Source organism: Dermacentor andersoni, chromosome 8 (assembly GCF_023375885.2).
Source record: "Dermacentor andersoni chromosome 8, qqDerAnde1_hic_scaffold, whole genome shotgun sequence".
Lineage (NCBI taxonomy): Eukaryota > Metazoa > Arthropoda > Arachnida > Ixodida > Ixodidae > Dermacentor > Dermacentor andersoni.
In genome coordinates, this window is record NC_092821.1 from 136,967,348 (window position 1) to 136,988,636 (window position 21,289).

At 44.3% G+C, this 21,289-nt stretch overlaps 1 long non-coding RNA gene across 1 annotated transcript; it reads right to left on the reverse strand.

Annotated features, from left to right (window-relative positions):
* Window positions 1-4,319: 4,319 nt before the first annotated feature.
* On the reverse strand, window positions 4,320-21,032 carry LOC126525806 (uncharacterized). Its single transcript, XR_007598338.2, has 3 exons — window positions 20,867-21,032; window positions 13,932-14,046; window positions 4,320-4,456 (listed from the first exon to the last, which is right to left on the reverse strand). It is a non-coding gene; the product is annotated as an uncharacterized lncRNA (long non-coding RNA).
* Between the last annotated feature and the right edge of the window lie 257 nt (window positions 21,033-21,289).

A 21,289-nucleotide genomic window follows, 5' to 3' on the forward strand; every position in this document is an offset into this window, starting at 1 on the left:
GAGGCACCCACACAAGAAGCATCCGCGACGCGATGCTTTTCACTATGTAGTAACGGTCACATGCTGCATGGCGGGCTCCTACAACTGCACCACTCGCCGGAAGAAAACCCGCAAATGAGGGTCGCAGAACTGCACAGATGGTGTGGCCATGTGTGCCGTGTCAGGTATGCCGTCAGCGATATAGTGTCTGGCTGTCAGAGAAGTCCACGCAAGGACGCAAGCCTCCAGAAGTCGTACTTCCTCATACATGTAGAAGCTATGAGTATATCACGAACAGTCCTGAATAATAACGGCTTGTTCTGTGATTTCAACAATTAGCAGTGCGTTATTATGCTAAAGATTATGTCTCCTTCGTGTAACCTAAATACGCTATACTAGAATTAGCGACGCCGTCATCTCCCGAACTTACCGATGCTTATCACACTAAGAACGACCGTTCTTACCTGTATTTTTAAGATCCTTAGTGGCCACACAACTGAGTTTGTGTACATATGCAACTCAGCATTCTGGGGCCTTCATACTTACGTCACACTTACTTCAGCGACATTGCCACCTGCAACACCCTCTACAATGAATTCTTGTAAATCGAGTACGGAAAGGCCAAGCCACTGGCTTTAGGATGCTGCCATTGATGTCCCAGCAAAAGCGCCAACAAGAAATCGTATTCCAATACTAAAGGTATGGACAACACACTGTATCACGGCAACTGTATCACATCACGGTAATTTTAAACTTCAACGTAATGGAATCCCGTCTATGTTCAATGAGAGGGGATCACAAAATTTGTGTGTTCAACCTGACGTACTATGCGAAGCAGTCCAGTAGTAAGCATGAAATTGCGATAATCCTCGGGTTCTTACGGTGTTAGCGAGCACTTTTCTTGCGCTTGGCACGTGTGCAGCGAAATGTACGGCCATCTTCGCGCAATTAGGGAGTGAGGGATGGCTTAGTAATGCCGTCAGTAAATGTCACAGGGCCCTTCTATATATATTGCGGAATATTACATTCGCCATTTTTTTTCTTCAAAAATTACCTTCTGCTAATGGGACCACAATGTCTGTCTCCAATTTGACAACAGGCTTCGTAAAAAGTGGGCTACTTTGAACAACAGCATAGGAAAGTGGCCTCAGCACGTTTACAGTGAACTCCTATTAACAGCACAACCCCGAGACTCGCTGACGTCCACAGCATTGTGAAATGACAGCGTCACTTTCAAAGAGAACATCGCGACGAACTACGGCTACATGTTTTGGCTGTCGCTCTTATGAACTCTCGTCCTCCAGCGTGTGCTTGCGTGCGCACTCAATAATTTCCAAAGATTTTTTCACCTGTGGAGACACCTTTCGGAGATGTACAGCATCCAGGATGCTACACTGAAAACACAGATCTTGCGTCAAAACGCGTGGTGCCGGCGTGACTACATAGAAGACAATGTAGAAACTACCAAGCGCTTCCAAACCCTAGCACACAACGGTGGTACGTCCTACTTTTTTACAAAACTCCAGCCGTATACGGGCCCTGAACAACATTTTATCGAAGTCGAAAAATGAATATTGAGTTAAACTAGACTATTTCGGAAATTCTTCAAGCCAAAAGAAAAGAAAATAAATTAAATTATCGGGTTCTACGTGCCAAAACCACCATCTGATTAGGAGGTACGCCGTAGTGGGAGACTCCGGAAATTGGGACTACCCGGGTTTTTTTAACGTGCACCTAAATCGAAGTACGTCGGTGTTTTCGCATTTCGCCATCGCAAAAAGTGCTTCGGTACATTCAGCAGAAGGGGAATTATTGGCAATTATAGGTTGGGTATGATCCCATTCGCAGTACTTCCGCTCCTTCTTCGATGACTTGCACTGAGAAGGCAACGGCGGAATGGGGCATCCCCAGAACGTTCCGCCTACTGAACGGCAACGTGGCACGCAATTCAAATTTCATTTTGGGTGTTCACGTATACGCCACTACGTCTGCGTTTGGTGCTTACGGTGCGCCAAACGTAGCCAAATATTTTCGCTTCAACGAGATGCAGTGCGCTCTTACAACGGACACATCGTGGCACCCCGCGTTGGTCGCGGTATCTACGCTACGTAGCGGACCGTTTGCTTTGTGCACAACAGCGCTTGAGTGCGCACTCGCACTCACAGGCTCCAGTATGACCGTGCTACGTGGCGGGCACTGGCTTTGTCCTGCACCCTGGCTGAACCGTAGGATAGTAGCCGCTCCCAACTACCGCATTTTGCAGCGCTGTCAATAGCTGAATACGAAGTGAAGTCAGCGAAGGCGTCTAAAGGAAGGTCGGCCAGGGTAGAGCGTGCGTTGGCAAGCGTGCGTGTGGTCCGAGTTTCAGTTTTGAGTGGTTCCAGGCTAGCGGAGTGTTCAAATCGTCTAAATTAGCGAGACCCGGCGAATACGACACCGGTAAGCATTGTGGCCAAAGTCTAATTCCTACGCGGGTGGCCGTGGCCTTGTGCTAGCAGGCGGTTGTCTCCTTCTCCCGGCAGCACGTAATTTTCATCGAAATTCGAAAGCAGATTTTAGCTTACTTCAGCTTGTTTACTAAACTGCGTCACTATATATATACAGTAACAGTAGCAAGAAGCGGGCTGATCTAAACCGCCTTCTTGATTGATGTCAGCTCTTGGCCAACAGCAGCCCCGTACGGGAATCTGCTATATTACGAAATAAAGCATCCAGAAAAGTGTGACAAGCAGGCTTCTGTCGAAAAGACAGCGTTTGAGAAAAAAGTGACCTCATGCTCGGCTTGCGAGTTCCACACTTTGCACATGACCACGAAATTCGATTCGGATCTTCACGCCAGCATATGTTATCCACGGACTGTGTTTTGCACGAAGTCCTAGGGACGGTTAAAGGCCCCTTTAAACGGATGAAGGCGTCGGAGCCAATGCACCTTTACAGGAGAGCTTTTCGCACGCCGCCGAACGGCACCACAGAACACCTATTATGACGGCACCGCACATACCAACACAACTGTGTTCCCGATAAGGCGCCTGGTCACGTGGCAAAGAACACGTGCATAGCAAAAGTGAGTTTAACGCGAGGTGCACGACGAGTAAGCCCACGCCCACGGCGGCCACGTCTAGCAGCATAGATGGCGACGGAAGAATGTTGTCAGCGGCGCGCTGGTGGCGAGGCGCTAGTCGTGCTACTCGAGTGTGGCCATTAAGCACCCTCCTCGCAGCTCGCCTTCTCAGTTTACTCTTTGTAATTGCGGCGATCGCAGTGAGCAGCCCTCGTCGTGCTCACTGCGTGGTGCCAGCACAGGTAAAAAAAAAAAGGACAAGCGACACACGTGCACTTTATTCGAAAATGACGCGAGCGCTACCACATCGCTCCACCAACAGGGAGGCTGGCGGGCGAGGCGAGGAGGACTTTTAGTTTTCATTAGTTTTGTTTTAGCTAAGTCGTTTAGTTCAATAGTTCAGTTTTATTCAGGGGGTTCCTAGGATACTTTAGCAATGGAGGTGCCCTCCGTAATTCTTATTGCATAAAATAATCGAAGCATATAAAACGGCACCCACATACCGTTCATTAACTGGCGATCTGCGTTCATGCTTGTTTTCGCTTAAGCCAGTGTGAGAGAAATCTGTAATTGTGGATTAATTACCTGCACTTACTAGTCTTGTTTTCTTTTCTCCCCATAGAAATCAACCTTATAGTTAAGCGGCAGGCCCACGCAACGCCAGCAATATCTTCAGAGCATATCACCGCTGAAATTATGTTGAACAATATTCGCACGTACGTAATTAATTTGAAGAAAAGATCCCTACACACATAGGAGGAATAACGGACAACCTACGCAGAACTTTTGACGCAATCAAAATGGGACATGTAGCGGATGTCCGCAGGAACAGAACAAACGGAATTTCCTTTATTGTTAAAAAGGGATGTCCCACGTGCGTCTACTGGATGACCACCCTGGCCCAAGACGTTCGAATTCAAGCTAGATTTGGTTGAATGGAAAGACATCTTAGCAATAAATATAATTGCATGAGTGGTATGTCGCTTTCTATTGCATTTATTTGAAACAAGTCAAGAAACATATTGCTTTACTGAGATCCTGCGTGCGTTGGGTATGCCGCAATTTCTTTCTTAAAGCTTTTGTTTCTTACGTTCAGTGTCTTCTGCAGTTGATTTCTGGAGATATCATATACTGCTCGGCTTCGCAGAAATACCCCAAATTTATACAAAGTGGCTCCGACAATATATGTAGCAAATAATGTTATGGCCTCCTTTAGACACCGCATTCAATGGAGCTTAATGTAGCAAAAAGCTACCATGGTATAATATGTGAGGAATCCTGCAGGAAAAAAACAACTTTATTTCTGTCTAGGGCTTTTTCTTAGCAGTAGCCATAGGGCAACAGAAAGGAAATCCTCCGTCTCCTGATGGTTCAAGTTGAAAGCCGTTTTCGTCGTAATTGTCAGATGGCTTGCAGCTGAAATGAAAATTATTCCTTATGTATTTTGCTTGCAATACTTGCAAAAACGGTTGTTTTTGTCCCACACAGAAGTTACTATGCATTCGCGTGTTCTTTTTTTATGAAGAGATGATCGTATTTTAGAAATCAGAGTCTGCACCGACGTAAGTACAATTATGTTTCAAGAACAATCTAGCTTCTTGCTTGCATCCCTGTAACTTGCTCGAAAGGCACCACAATGAAAAATATTTCAGTTCGTATAAACATCACTGGGAAGTTACATCTAAACTAATATAATTTTGAATGTTTTACGCACGGTTTACGTAAGCTCTTCATAAAATCCTGGCATTGCAAACATCAGTAGATATGGCACAAATTAGTTGCCAGAAGAATCAGTTATCTTTTGTCCGTGTGCTTTCACATAGATGTTCTGTAAAGATTGAGAACTCGTAATAAAATATTCAAAATACATACTATTATTTATTTATGCCGCATTACCGGAGTGAAGGACTTTCAAATATAGTGATATGTATTCTCGTCGTAGTTAACCAAAACACATTCACGCACTCTACATATGACCTCTGAGGAAAATCAAATGTGTATCCTAAAAGCAAGGAAATATTTAAAATTCAGATAGTTGAAAACACACTATGAAAACACTTCATGGCGCACCATTCGTGCTTGCGAAGTAGCTTTGGCGTGGCAAAGCTAAGACCGAGGGCGTCAGATGAGATCCCGGCCGCGGTTGCCGCGTTTCAAAGGGGGTGAAATAAAAGAGAAATGCCCGCATACCGCGCATCGGTAAAGGAACCCAGGTAGCAAAAATTTATCCCGAGTCCCCCAACTACCACGTAGAGCATATTATTATCCTGTTTCTGACACGCGAAACCCCGGAACCTAAAGTGGAAGCTTGGAGGAGCTGGTGATTCAATACCGACATGTCTGCACAGCGGAATAGATGAGGGCAGAAGTAAAAGAACACAACACAGGTGCTGCTTCGTGTTCTTTCTTTTGTTTTCGTATTTTGACCTGTACATGACCTAATTTCTTTAACTTCATGGCGCCAATAACGCCTATAGATAGCCTAATAGGTAATTGGGTAGAATAAGCCGACTAGAGAACGTGTAGTATATATTTAGCCCCGGCCCGTTAATGTCCTCGAGTGCTTTCGAATTTGTAGAGCTACTCGCATGGGACCAATACAATTATTACTGTTTCTTTTCATAAAATGCGATCTAGAGGTTCATAATGTTTATATGCAAATTTCAACTGATTATATGTACCAATATCAGTCTTGAGGCTTTAACACGCTACGCCAGAACCCAGAGGTGTTTTGCGTCTCTATACAACTCAACAAAACACAATAACTCTTATCCCGTGTAATATCGACCGTCAATAAAGACGGATACATCGGAAGAGAACAGAAAAGCGACACGAGCGGTATCGTTTTTGTGTTCTCTTCCGCTGTCCCCGTCTATACTTGCGGTCAGTATGATATGCACAACTAGGCCAAACTGAAGTTCTTCTGAAACAATAACTGTTAACAGTTGGCATCGTTGTTTAGTTTGCCTCCGTTACCATGCAAGTTACCTGAAGCGTATCGTTGGCCTTCTTATATATTTCAAACGACTTATTGCTTCTTATAGCACTAGCGCGCCTACCAACAGTAAAATACTGTCGGATGACGATAGTCTCTTGTTCTCCTGAAAGCGAAGCCGTATGTGGCTCAGTTAGCGTTTCTTTTTTTTTTTTTTTTCGTGCTTATAAGAGGTATTTGTAGACCAAGAAATCGATACAGCTCTGCACATTCGGTTCCGTGGCAGAGCCAGGACAGCAATCTGTGGATGTGAGAGGGGGTGTTATTCTGTAAAAGTCTAATGTGTGCGCCGCTTTACAGTGACGTCAGCATTGCCTAGCGACGTTACGAGCAGTTGCGTTATGGCCGTGCTATGGGTAGGACGCGTATTGTGCGCAACGAGGGCGAGCAGCGTGGCCTCCGAGAGCGACGGCGTGAGCATAAGCGGGAATTGGCTCGAAGGCGGCGGGAATCTGCTAATGACGAGCGCACCTCGGTCGACGGCTGTGGACCTTCGTCCGACGGCGAACAGCAACGTGGCCTTGAAGATCGGCGTCCAGACGGAGGACGGGGCCGTTATTGCAACGGTACACATCCCACCAGCTAAGTCTTAGAAGGACATTGCGACGTTTCTTACTGACGCCTTCAGTTGAATCACTCCTATCGACTCTGTGTGCATCGTCATTGTAGGCGATTTCAACATCGGTCTGACCCGACAGGACGCAGTCATTTTATTCGTCGTCGTCATTTTATTTCATACACTGGCTTAGTTTCGGTGCTGGTTAACTTAAAAACTGAATCTTCGGTGGTCTTGACAACCTTCCAAACATCTTTTCTTTAAACGCTATGCTGAAACTATTGCAAGCTTCCTTCGTATTATATTTCGTGCTTCATTACTTGCAGCCCGCTCACGTGGAGAGGGATTCGATTGGGCCGAACCACTGCACTAGAAATTGATAACTGAATGAATAGGGCGGTACCGGCGTCTGTGATTGGTCCGCTTTCCCTTACTTAGCTTACGGTGGTTCATCGACAATCATGGCGGCATGCAACGGAAGTTTAAGAATGACGCTAAAAGGATCCTCAGCAAAGAAGATTTGGCACAGCGAGCTCGTGAACGTGCCGAAAGTGCTCGAAAGCATTACACGACCACGCAAAAAGTTTTAATACACGCAAATATACCCATGCTCACCAGCAGGTGCGAGTAGGCAGTGCCTGAGCGATCAGCGGCAGCCATCTTTTATTATTTTTGGAACGGGGAAGCCTGCGGCTATTCAGAAGAAAATTCAGTTTTGTTCGGCATATTAATGCACCTTTGACGCGCACACGTCACATTGAAGCGGTGAGTTTTTGCAGTTTTGTGACGTCGCGTGACAGGCAAGTGAAGCGGGTGCAGCCCGAAAACATTTGACCAATCATCATCATCATCAGCCTGGTTACGCCCACTGCAGGGCAAAGGCCTCTCCCATACTTCTCCAACAACCCCGGTCATGTACTAATTGTGACCATGCCGTCCCTGCAAACTTCTTAATCCCATCCGCCCACCTAACTTTCTGCCGCCCCCTGCTACACTTCCCTTCCCTTGGGATCCACTCCGTAACCCTTAATGACCATCGGTTATCTTCCCTCCTCATTACATGTCCTGCCCATGCCCATTTCTTTTTCTTGATTTCAACTAAGATGTCAGTAACTCGCGTTTGTTCCCTCACCCAATCTGCTCTTTTTTTATCCCTTAACGTTACACCTATCATTCTTCTTTCCATAGCTCGTTGCGTCGTGCTCAATTTGAGTAGAACTCTTTGCGATTACCTTAGTAAATAGTTTGTAGGCAGCGGACAGTAAGCTGATCGGTCTATAATTTTTCAAGTCTTTGGCGTCTCCTTTCTTATGAATTAGGATTATGTTAGCGTTCTTCCAAGAGTCCGGTACGCTCGAGGTCATGAGGCATTGCGTATATAGGGTGGCCAGTTTCTCTAGAACAATCTGTCCACCATCCTTCAACAAATCTGCTGTTACCTGATCCTCCCCAGCTGCCTTCCCCCTTTGCATATCTCCCAAGGCTTTCTTTACTTCTTCCGGCGTTACCTTTCGGATTTCTAATTCCTCTAGACTATTCTCTCTTCTATTATCGTCGTGGGTGCCACTGGTACTGTATAAATCTCTATAGAACTCCTCAGCCACTTGAACTATCTCCTCCATATTAGTAATGATATTGCCGGCTTTGTCTCTTAACGCATACATCTGATTCTTGCCAATTCCTAGTTTCTTCACTGCTTTTAGGCTTCCTCCGTTCCTGAGAGCATGTTCAATTCTATCCATATTATACTTCCTTATGTCAGCTGTCTTACGCTTGTTGATTAACTTCGAAAGTTCTGCCAGTTCTATTCTAGCTGTAGGGTTAGAGGCTTTCATACATTGGCGCTTCTTGATCAGATCTTTCGTCTCCTGCGATAGTTTGCTGGTATCCTGCCTAATGGAGTTACCACCGACTTCCATTGCGCACTCCTTAATGATGCCAACAAGATTGTCGTTCATTGCTTCAACACTAAGGTCCTCTTCCTGAGTTAAAGCCGAATACCTGTTCTGTAGCTTGATCTGGAATTCCTCTATTTTCCCTCTTACCGCTAACTCATTAATCGGCTTCTTATGTACCAGTTTCTTCCGTTCCCTCCTCAGGTCTAGGCTAATTCGAGTTCTTACCATCCTGTGGTCACTGCAGCGCACCTTGCCGAGCACGTCCACATCTTGTATGATGCCAGGGTTAGCGCAGAGTATGAAGACTATTTCATTTCTAGTCTCGCCGTTCGGGCTCCTCCACGTCCACTTTCGGCTAACCCGCTTGCGGAAAAAGGTATTCATTATCCGCATATTATACTGTTCTGCAAACTCTACTAATAACTCTCCTGTGCTATTCCTAGTGCCTATGCCATATTCCCCCACTGCCTTGTCTCCAGCCTGCTTCTTGCCTACCTTCGCATTAAAGTCGCCCATTAGTATAGTGAATTTAGTTTTCACCCTACCCATCGCCGATTCCACGTCTTCATAGAAGCTTTCGACTTCCTGGTCATCATGACTGGATGTAGGGGCGTAGACCTGTACAATCTTCATTTTGTACCTCTTATTAAGTTTCACAACAAGAGCTGCCACCCTCTCGTTAATGCTATAGAATTCCTGTATGTTACCAGCTATATCCTTATTAATCAGGAATCCGACTCCTAGTTCTCTTCTCTCTGCTAAGCCCCGGTAGCACAGGACGTGCTTCTTTTTAGCACTGTATATGCTTCTTTTGGCCTCCTAACTTCACTGAGCCCTATTATATCCCATTTACTGCCCTCTAATTCCTCCAATAGCACTGCTAGACTCGCCTCACTAGATAACATTCTAGCGTTAAACGCTGCCAGGTTCATGTTCCAATAGCCGAATGCTAATGGCGAAAAGACGTCGAATCAGAAACAGCTATTTTTCTTTTTTTCGGTCAAATCATGCATAATCAATATGTATGCGTCATATAAGATGGGGAGCTAGCGCGGATTTCGTGACGTCCTGTGACAGTCAGGTGAAGTGGAGGTGGTCCAAAAAAGTTTTTCACCAATCGTGGAGGGCTGATTTCAAAATATGAATACAAAAGTTTAGAATTGTTTTACATTATAGCGTCCCTGCTTGCTTATTATTCATTAATTAGATTTAAACTTAAACATTCATGTGTTGTTTGGGACCGGTTCCCTAAACAAAATATTAAATGTCTCGAAGGGGTACAGAGAAAGCTGGGCGATTCATATATTAGAAATTCCCTCGATATGGCTCTTCCTCACAAATAATGCGTGATAACGGCATCGAAATCCTTGAGCAGCGAAGGGAAAACTTAAGAATTCGACTTCATTTGATGCTTTTTAATGGAGATTTATCAATTAAGCCAGCATCCTATCGGTCTACTTCAACGTCTAGGCTTACTTGATCGACGCCATCATCCGAATTCACTAAGGCCCAATTTTGCACCGACGGATGTATTCAAGTATCCTTTTTTTTCTCCGAACTATAACATACTGGAATAACTCGTTGTTGCCTGTTTCAATTCATTGATGCATTGTATTACTGTTGTGTCTTACCACCCTGCTTGGTTGATTGATGCATTGTATTATTGTTGTGTTTTACCACATTGCTTGGACCTGAACTAGGTCTGAAGTATGAACTAAATAAATAACATAAACAAAAAAGTGGTTAGCGTCGTTCCTGCTGGGTAGGTTCGGCATTCAGTGGTATACACATGTCAATGTACCAACTACACGTCATCAGTCATGTGTAGACTAGGCGTTTGCTAAAAACCGTTCCAACATCGTCGTTCAGCCCATGGCCGTCTACCATACTGACCACGAAACGATATCACTGTAATAACAAATTGGAATAAAAACGGTAGAATCAAGAAGACAAGTGACTCCCGCTCAGAGTTTGACAGTAACCGCAACGTCGACGCACATTTAGACCCTTTTCAGGGTGAGATAGCTTGAAAGTAATGCGAGTCCGATGATTTCTGGTGGGCAGATGTGACTTTACTATGTCTGGGCTTTAACTTGGTAATTTCAAAATATGAAAATAGAAAGTTTATTCCTGCAGCTTTTTGCTTAGCTACATGACCGTTTAATTATTTTGTGCAGGCATTTTGGCGTTTTGTTAAATCTTCACCTCAATAGATCAATCTTGATAAAACACTCTAGCTAATAAAAAAATGAAGGACATAGACCGTAAAGCTTCGTCAGGGGCCTCCGTCAGGCCGTCGTAGTTAAGCATCCGTTTTCGTACCGTTGATGTCATGCCATCGTGATCGTTCCGTCGTTGTCATTCCAGCATCATCACTCGGCGGCCCCCGTGACGCCATCATCATATACCAGAGTCGTCATACACTCTTCGTGCACAGTCATCACGCCGTCATCGTCATACACTCCTCGCCATGGAATTGTCTACCTGCTGCCGTCGTGATGCGGCTGTCGTTATGCCATCGTCATTATCATCGCTATCTATTTCTTTCCATACTATCGTCATCATTGCGCCTTCGTCGTTTTACCGACATTCCTTCTCAGTTCTTCCTCCGTCGTCACGGCGGCGTCGCAATACAGTCGTCGTCATGCCATGTTACGTGCTTGGGGCGAATTCGGCAAGCGAGTGTCACAGCAACGCGCTGATACCGGAGACAGTGCCTGCTGCATTGTGCTACGGAAGTAGCACAATGACCACAACATATTTAAAATAAACGGCGTTTGCAACAATAGGCTGATTAACTACAATAACTGCTCATAAACATTATAGTCGACAGTCTTCATGAGCTGGATAATGCTAGAATTTCTGAACTCTATAAAACCTACAGAAAGAAAAAGAATGCAAGGAGCAGGCTGGCCTACGCCCGCCTTATTAACAGGAACGTAGGGACAGGGACAAAAATTAAAGATAAGCAGACGGGAAGAAAAGAAGCAATATAATACATCATATAAATTCTAATAAGGCAATGACAATAAATTTGGCGGCAAAGTTTAGAATTGGTGCAATGGTGGAACGTTGAAAAATACTAAGGTATAGGTTTGTACCATAGTAAAATTAATAACATAAAAGTGCGTTTATCGAGGGTTGAGTTTTCACAGATATGGTCTCTCCTAAAGTCACCTAGAGTGCCACACAGCGTCGCCACTAGCATGGTTTATTTAGGAAATGCTATCTATTGAACAAAGGCGCCTTTTGCATGGAAAGGTATTCATCACAGGCATTTTCCGAAAGCCCTATCTTGCGAACTCGATTCGTGGTTACGATATATAATCCGGACGGAGTTCTGCAATTGTGGCTTCGAGTCCAACGTGCAGGACCTGCTTATGTACATTCTTGCTGGGAGCTGGGGGAACCGATGGCAATCTGAGAGAGGTACAGAGTACTTTACGCTAAGCTGAAGCAAGGTGTTATGTAGTAATGCTTGTATTCATAGACATTCGTCATTTTATATTAGGAATACGTAGGAATGTTTTATCAGTAAAGGCTTTTTGATGTGTCGTCCAATCTTAAGGTCTGATTTTTCCTTCGGAAAGGATTAGGCTTCATGTGTGTATTACTAGTGGAGTTCTCGATAAAACATTTATATTGTTTTGAGAACATCACGTATGGAACTTTTTCAGTCGCCTCCAACTATCGGTAAACTTTAGATCCCAGGTGGCCACTATAAACGCACGGCTCAAGTAGCTGTAGCTACCCAAGCGGAATAGTGAGGGAACAGGGGGCTGGTCTATACATTTGTATTCGGCGGCTATTCGGTCTACCTAAATAGCGGAGTGAGCCTTCTCCACAAAAATATTTTAGGGACGAGTAAATAGCCTGACCGTGTTTCATAAGCAAGTCTGTCGTGTGGTCCTTTCCAGAGCAGTAGTTCTTTATTCAACGATCTGCTGTTGTATTTAAGGAACTACATTACGCACAAGTTGGTGCTAATCCACGGCATACCCTTACATTTACCGTTAAGATACCACAAAGTCTTGGGGACAAAAACACATTAGGGTCGATAGTTTTAATATGGGCCTGATGAACATAGAAAGTAGGGATGACTGAAGTTGATGTGAGCTCGATTCTTAGCAGCGACAGTCCGTTCAGTGCAGCAACTCACTTTCTTGCATTCGAGTTTTACTTGTCATTGTCTACGCAAAACAGAAATACGTAACTGGCTTGTAAACTGCATTACTCCCATCATTAAAACCGTGCCATTGCACGTTCTACAAAAACGCTGGATGCGGCGCAGACTCGTTCGACAATTAATTTTAAGGCATTCCATGTGATAAATTCCTTTTTTTTTTCGGAGGGGGATCTTGCTACTAAGCATGGTGATGGGTGTTTCGACGGTGCCTCTAATGGCTAGGTGCATTGAAGAAGTATTCTTGCTCTATTCGAAAATGCTGCTGCAATAACATGGGGTAGGCCCATCTACGCTGGCGTCTGCAAATTGAATTTTTCGTGAGTTCTTTCTTCAAACACTCCAGTAACGTTTCAAGGTTTAGGTGTACAGTGTCTTCCTTGCTTTAGGAAATTCGCCGAAAACAGCGGCAGGCTGAAACACGCAAGCTTTGTTGCAGTCAATTATAATTCTTCTATAGCTACACCATGATGATCTTCATTAACTATTGATTGATTTGAATATTAATAATTGTTTCTGTGTAACGCGCATAAGTCGATAATCTAGAAGTGTCCTCGACATATCCAAATACACGGTAGTGTTGTAGTTATGTAACTACATCATTGGCGTACACTCTCTGAACCTTGTGGCACGGTACGTTTCAGCTGAGTAGCTTTACTTCTGGTTGAACATAGAGTGACGGACTGGGTACGATTTGAGAGTAATTGACAAACACAGAGAGGGAAGGTTGACGGAATTCGTAGAAGTATAATTTTTCAGCCAGAGCCACGTGTTCTGCCGAGTTGAAGTGCTTGAAAGCATCCAAGAACCAGCCACAGGCTTACTGCTTGTCGTCACTTGCTTTGTGGCTAGAGATCACTACCTTTTTCTGGTACGTTCTGTGTTGATCTGCCGTTAATAAACTCAATTTTCTTGTCAGTTTGACGCGTGTTATCAAAAAGTATGTTGTATATGTGGTTTTGTTCATGCGCACCTCAGTTACAAAGTATTGTATCTGAGCAGTAGACGAAAACAAAGAATTTGTATAAGTATAATAAATGTAGGCCTTGCGGAGATTTCATCCGCAGGATTTGAAATGCCTAGCCCTCTTTAATGTTCTAGAGCCCCACTCCCAATAAACGAATACAATTTGTTTTTGTACGTTCCAGTGCCCCAAATACTACAATTGTATCATATAAATCTAGTTGAAAACATTAAACTTAGAATGCTTGAAGAGAAATAGATATTGCTCAGTCCATTCTGAAGAAAATTGTACTTACTATTCTTCTTTCAGTTTTTTTTCATGGACAAGGCACGTGAGCTTGATGCAGGGTCGCCGAAATGATTCACTTGTTCCATTTGGCAACTGGACAGTCTTACTCACAATGCAGTGACCTGTAGAGACGTTCACTTGATACTGTTTGTACGAACAGCCTAATGGAAGTGCTGTATGTTTCAAATATGAATTCTCGCTGGCTAAATTTTAACATTTCACTCATATTTCCGCTTTCGCGCAATACGAACTCGTTCCCGCTTAAGCTGAGATCCCCGCAGTACCTTATCGGTTATTGCGTTGCACTGCTGGCTATGGGGTTGCTCTGCCGGTAAAGGCTTCCACATTCCGATGGGGGAGGAATGCAAGAACGCTCATGCACCCCACATATGGTGCACGTTAAATAACCCCAGGATGCCATACATATCTGCAGTCCCCCAGTATGCAGTGCCCTATAATGCGATCAAAATTTTAGCACCGATGCTCCTAAAATTTAAATTATTTATGCAAAATGTGCGTGTTTTAATTCTGATATGTGCATGGATTGCATTGCGAACAATTTGCCTTTTCAGTGGTAGCACTTCATCATGGTGAAACGCTCAGCTCTGTTACAGAACAAAATGGCAGATTAGTGGGGAAGCAAGGAAACAAAACCGTTGAAGATGCCACTGTTTGAAGTCACACTTAGGGACAGCGGCGTCATTAATACCATAGCCTGTTATAAACAGAACGAAGGGAAGTGAGACCCTGTTTCCGGAACCGGCCGCACACGATGGCTTCCCTTGTGATCTGGCCTGCAGAAATTCGTTTTGCAGTGGCACATTCATTTGTAACATCCGAGTGCTCGCTGAGGGATTCCGGTGGCTTTTCGACGTGTTTCAGCGGAATTCATAAAAGGCGCTTCTCAGGTAATCTACTGTCGCCTGTCTGGTGATACAACTGCGGCCTTCTCATGACCTCACTCTTTCTCTGCAACCTGTTGGTATCGCTTTTTAGAACGCCTGGGTGGAAAAGTACTCAGACTCTCTCAGTCTATCCAGGGTGTCATTAATCTTGGAAGTCGACAACCATCCCACTCTGTGGTGGCGCCATGTTTTAGGAAAACAATGTAGAAGCACGACGTCGCTAGGTGGATTGCATGTTCCTAGTTTCTTATTTCGTGCTTCATGGCGCCCATTTGGCGATATCATTTCACAGGCGCGAAAATCCGTAAACGTAATTTAATAATACGAACGTTAAATGCATTCTCTGCTGCTCAAACATCTTACGCAGCGCGTGCACGCTGCTTCAAGTTCGACTACGCAGCATAATCGGCGCTATAATTATTTCTTTTAGAACCACAATGTTCACTATGTGAGCATGCGTACCATAGCCCCTGTTAACTTTTCATTTGTACTAGGAAAGCGAAATGGCATTATATACTCTTTTTACTCCGAATGTTCCCTGTGAGATGCACAAGGCATTACGAGGCGCATCTGGCACAGAGAGAAGGCGAAGTATTAACTAATTCAAAGAAATCCTGGTTAGTTTATTGAAGCTATTCATCTCAATAATTTGCGTTGTATTATTACTATGGTTAGATTGCTTGTGCATATTTTGTGCGGAAGACAATTGATGTTTTCCAAACTTTCTCAACTCTTCGCATTTTGCACCGAATGACGATTAGGCTTCAGTGTCGCACTATAGTGCCAACTCTCTAGGGTCTGGCTACATTACATAGGGCGTGTGGTAACGATGGTGAAATAATTTGTAACATTTATTTGCCTACCTGGGACTGAAAGTTCAGGAATTTCAGATGTCACGCGATGCCTGCTGTGTAATGCTAATGTGCAGCCTTAGTGGTTTCGAGTTCAAGCATGCCGCTCCGCAAGAGCTGCTTACCGAGAGAACCTGGTCCTTCTCGTCTAGAGTAGTCGACGACATTCTGGGCTGGCACTCTACACAGCTTAAATACACCAACGCTTGCCACAGGCAGATAATTGAATGAGCTCACCAAACAACGTTAAAAGATTAAATTATGGAGCTTTACCTGCCAAAACTTTCTGATTGTGAGGCACGCCGTATAGTGTGGGACTCCGGAAATTTGAACCATCTGGGGTTCTTCAACGTGCACCTAAATCTAAGTACGCGGGTGCTTTCGAATTGGCGACATGGCGACGTTACTGCTGGCACCTATATTGTGGGTGCTTCCCACGTTGCTTTACGCCGACTACAGCAGACTCCCGATAAACAAAACTCGCTTAAGCAGAAATGCCTGATAAACAGAACGAGGGCACCAACATTGGTTGGACACTCATAGGCACAGGGTTATTAAACTTCGGTTAAATTAAGCGCTCATTCTTATGAACCATGCCTAAACTGACCTGGAACTAAAACTACTACCTGCCTCGTGGTAAATTTTAGCGCATATAAACAATTAAAATCTAATGCCCGTTGGAAAGGGTGACGAAAGGAAGTTGCAAAGGAATCCAATTCGTCACGCCGTTGCATGCAAGTTAAGGCAAAGTAAGTTGCAGAAGTCGCAATGATGTTTCCTCCATGAAGGCTTTATTAGGCAATAATTGATTCCTGAAGTGGAAGAAAAAACACTCTGAACTGAGGGTCCAAATATTATTTTTCATTCACGCCACAGGATACTTTACTTAAGATGATGCCCTTGCTACATGCTTTGATGGGCCCATTAGGGCATTATCGCAGAAGCCCATGGCGAAAGATTGTAGCGACGATGACATAATAAATATAACTGTTCCAGTGCACCTTACTGTTTCGGATCAGGCAGCAACATGTTCGAATTCATAGTCTTCAGGGCTTTTTTGAAGGCAAGCGTTGCGCGGATTTGTTGGGAAACATTTTGCGCTGTAAACGAAAATGTTGAAAATTCTGCAAAGTGCCGCAGAAAAATTTAGAACGCTATTATATATGCTACTATTATAGATTATTTTTGCGTTCTTCGCTTAATGAAACTTCGGATAAACGGAACGCTTCTCTATGTCTCGTTGTGTTCCGTTTAGGCGGAGTCTACTGTGCTGAAATGTCGCCGCATCCTCTGTTGTGGGCATGAGCCGTTTAGGAGGCTTGTTTTCATCGCTGTCACGCACGTCTCATTTATGCTGCCGACCCTGCTTTCAAGAGCATGACAACCAAGAATTGCACCATTACACATCGTCGTCTCGTCAATATCATTTTCTTTGCGATGTCACATAATGTAACATTAGTTCACTACAGCACTGCTAGTACTGGCCTCGGAAATTCGTGCATGTGTGCTACTGCTGTCGGATACTGGGCGAAGTCCAAAGACTTGCTCTAAATATCTGCCAGTACTTTAACGCGATGGCGGCGAAAAAGATTTACAAAACATAATATTCATGTTTTGCCGGTCAATGTCTCATCGATAAGTATGCGTCGTATGACGAGAACATGATGTGTTTGCAGGACTGCTTAAAATGGAACTACCCGCCTCTAGAAAACATTTTTTTCAATTTACACATTGAGACCTAGATAGTTAGAACATTGCATCAGAAAATGATTATTTTCATTTCGCCCATTAACTGCCGCCTTTGTAACGTCTGAAACTATTGAACGCTTCTTGCTTGTCTGTAAATGTGCCATTTTATTCTGGGATGTTCTGTCTAGAAATTTGCAGAAGGTCATTGATCTAAAATATTGCAGTATGATGACGTGCCGTGTGATGACTTACCACTCGATTTGTTCTTTCTGACAACCCTGCATAGCCTATGTAAAGCTCGTACGCGAGACCGAAATGCGGAAGGAATAGTTTCCTGAAGGGTGCATTTCTTTGAGTTGATGGTTCACTTGAAGGACATTTACGAGCAAAATGAATGTCAGCTGGAGTGGTGTACGCGTAAGTTCAGGGTTTTAACGTCTTTCTTGACGATTTCATTGGGATGGAAGTTGTTAGTTTCTATAACCTTTTTTCTCTATGTACTTCTCGCTCTCCTGTAGCTCATTATGACCATCTGGCGCTCTAAGTATTTTAAATTATTCGTGTACATGCACTATTTCCCTCACTGAAATATATCATACCACAAAAACAAAAGTAGCATGGTAGCTTAGCGGTCAGCGGTCAGCGCGCTGTAATCCCAAATGCGCACTGCTTCTCTGGCATGAGTTGGAACCCCAGTCGAGGCTGATATGGAGAAGATATATCTTTTTTCAATCTGTGGCGATGGCAAAGGTGGGCATGTCGAGGGGGTCTGACGTCGAAAAAAATTATTGTTCTGTGTCGTCGATGGCGACAAGGGCAGTCGTCAGCACAACAGACTCGGCAGACGGACGGACAAGGGAAACCCACTTTCGACCATTTACCTAATGAAGCAGTGAAATTCTGACAGAACTCTCCGTGCGATGGATGTCGCTGTTAATGCGATTATAAGTCAAGCAACGAACCGACACACCAAGTTCTCACCGTCTTGAGGCGTCATGTATTTGGCGTTTGCTGCAGCTGGGCTCCTAAATCTCGCTTCTCAGAAACGCTGAGCCATCAAGTACCCCTTGAAGTGCTTCGTTTTTGTGGCATTCAAAATGAAATATGATTCATAGACACAAAGTGGCTGAAATAGGCTAAGAATGTCAATCAGATTATGTACATTTGCGCCACCACCAGTCAACTTGGAACACAATAGCTTTAAGGCGGTCACACTGGTTACTACAGAAGCATGAAAAGCGGGCAGGGCAGGTCCGGCGGCCATGACATAGCCGCCACTGTCATAGATACGTTTATGCCTCAATGTGCAAGATAATATGTTTGATGGCGAACAAGAAGCGCGAGCTTAGAAATGTGGAATAGTACGCCTTTGGACATACCGGAGTACATAACAAAAATTTGTTGTTCCTCTTTAATAAGGGAAGAAGTTTTAGGAAAAGTTAGGAAGCAGTCACATTTTATTGGACTTCGATTTTCTGAAAATATTCGAAATCGCATCGAACTCAAGCTATCTATACGAACTTTATTGCTCAGTCAAAGCAATAACAAAGCCGAGCGTGCATGTAGTGCACAAAAGGCAGCCCTGTTATTACGTTAACAAAGAAAATCTTAGTGACTGCGTGCGTGAAGAAGCTTTTATGATTGACGTAGTAGTTCTGTGGAAACCCGCAAGGTGGAGAGAAGTAATTAATAAAGGGAAAATCAGACGTCCACCCGTTCGTAGCAATTCCTACAAAAGAAACCCATACGGGTTCCTCGAAAGGGAAAATGAGATCCACGCGTTCTTTCAGTTGCTATAACTGCTTTCGAGGAAACGGTATGGGTTTCCTTTGTAGCAAATGCTACGAACGGGTGGATGTCTGATTTTCCCTTTATTAGTTAGTTCTCTCCACCTTGCGGGTTTCAGCAGAACTACTACATTAAACACTTGCCTTTGCTTCGTGTGTTGTCGACAAATTCAACTTCGCCCTGCCATATGCTAGCCGCCTGGTTAGCTCAGATCGTAGAGCTGCTGCCCCGGAAAGGCAGTGGTCCCGGGTTCGAGTCCCGGACCAGGACATATTTTTCTTCCACTCTGAGGCTTATCTTTCGAGGAACCCGTGTGGGTTTCCTTTGTAGCAATTGCTACGAACGGGTGGATGTCTGATTTTTCATTCATTAAAGTTTTTATGGTTCATGTCGAAGCAAGTACCGACACTTCTTGCCTGCAGGACTTTGATACAAGGGATGGTCACACCTTACACGCAATGCATCCTTACACCGTTACACACCACAGCGTTGCCCAGGGTGCGTATTGTCTGGGCACCTGGACACGCCTCTCTCCTTGGCAATGAACGAGCTCGCTAGCCGGGCGACATCGGACGAGCTGTCCAACCCAGACGACACACCGACAGAAGCACTGAACTACACTGAAGCTCCACAGCATTACAAAAATGCCATCGCGTGGCGACAGCTTCGAACTAGTTCATTTCCCTGTCACTTTCATCTTCACCTCTTCCTTCCCACACAATATCCCTCATACTGCCCCTATTGTTGAGCAAAGCCCACAGTATATCATTGCACCTGGGAAGGCCCACACCCTGCTGGTTACTTCCCTACTCCTTCACCTTCCTCCTGGAAGACTGCGCTGACCAGCTTAGACCCGCGGTAGCAGCGATGGATGATCCGACGGGCACGCGGAGTGCCGCGAGCCAATGTAGCCCTGAACTAAGGGATCGGCCCTACGAGGAAGTCGCCCCACCTCATTATAAATAAATGTTTACTCTCTCTCTCTCTCTCTCTCTCTATCTCTATCTCTCTCACGCCATGGCGGGTGCTTGTCAGGCAAAACGTGCTGTATTGGAATTCACCGAGACTGACCGCGATATTTAGTAATTTCAAACTTGCTTGCCCTTTTCGTGACAGTATGCTAACGTTAGTTATAGCACAGGGGCTCCCGTTTGTGCGTTCCTGGTTGACTATGATACAAGAATAATCAGGTTGAGCACTGCAACTTTAGGAAGAATGTATCAAACGAATTGAATTTTGCAGATATTTTTATAAAATGAAGGTTCCATAACATGTGACCGCATCTATTTGCTAACTGCGCCCGAGGTTCTAATAAAAATATTATTGCTGATATTTAATGATGAGATTTTTTAAATAGATAATGCTAGCCCACTTGATATCTGCGTCGGCTAGGAACTTCCCTGTAAAAGACCCACGTTCATTTTGCTTACAGTGTATTTATAAAGATTCTTTCTGTTCCAAAAAACACCCTGTAGTGTGCTGCGTGATACGTTTGTCCGTTCTAAAGAGTACTTATAACGGAAGTATCCACATTTCCTTACCGCTCCGAGTATGCGGGATTTAGGGCTCGTCTGCGTAAAACATTTAAATTTACAGCCTTCAGTTATTCGCAGAAGAATATTGTCACGTGGTAGTGATATCCTAGCTTGTGAGAGATCTATGTACACATAACGCATGGCATCGAGAAATTGAGGGCGAGCTATACTTACTGCCGTTGACATATACAGGTTTTTTAAGGATGCCGGGGTATTCTTGTTCAAGGCAATCAGCTCCTTCCGTTTGGTTCTCAGAAACAAAGGCAAGAAATAATGCTATTGCAAAGTACATTACGCCTCCTTTCGTAAGCCAGTCTGTCATGCTGAGCTGCTACTTGAGGACGTGTGGACTGAAAAAAAATGAAGTAAACTTGTATTGATCAGGCAATAATTCTTAAAGTTATGAAGTGTCACATTTCTGTGGAAAAAGCAGTCACGCAATTATAACTTGATCGTTCTGCTTAGGGAAACCACTTACTATTGACCACACGTCTTTCGAGGTACTTCTGATCTCTCAACGCTGCGTCGCTTACGCATTGAGGCGCACACCGAAGGCTTGCCTATACATTGCTTTAGGTAACTCCTTGCGAATGGCAG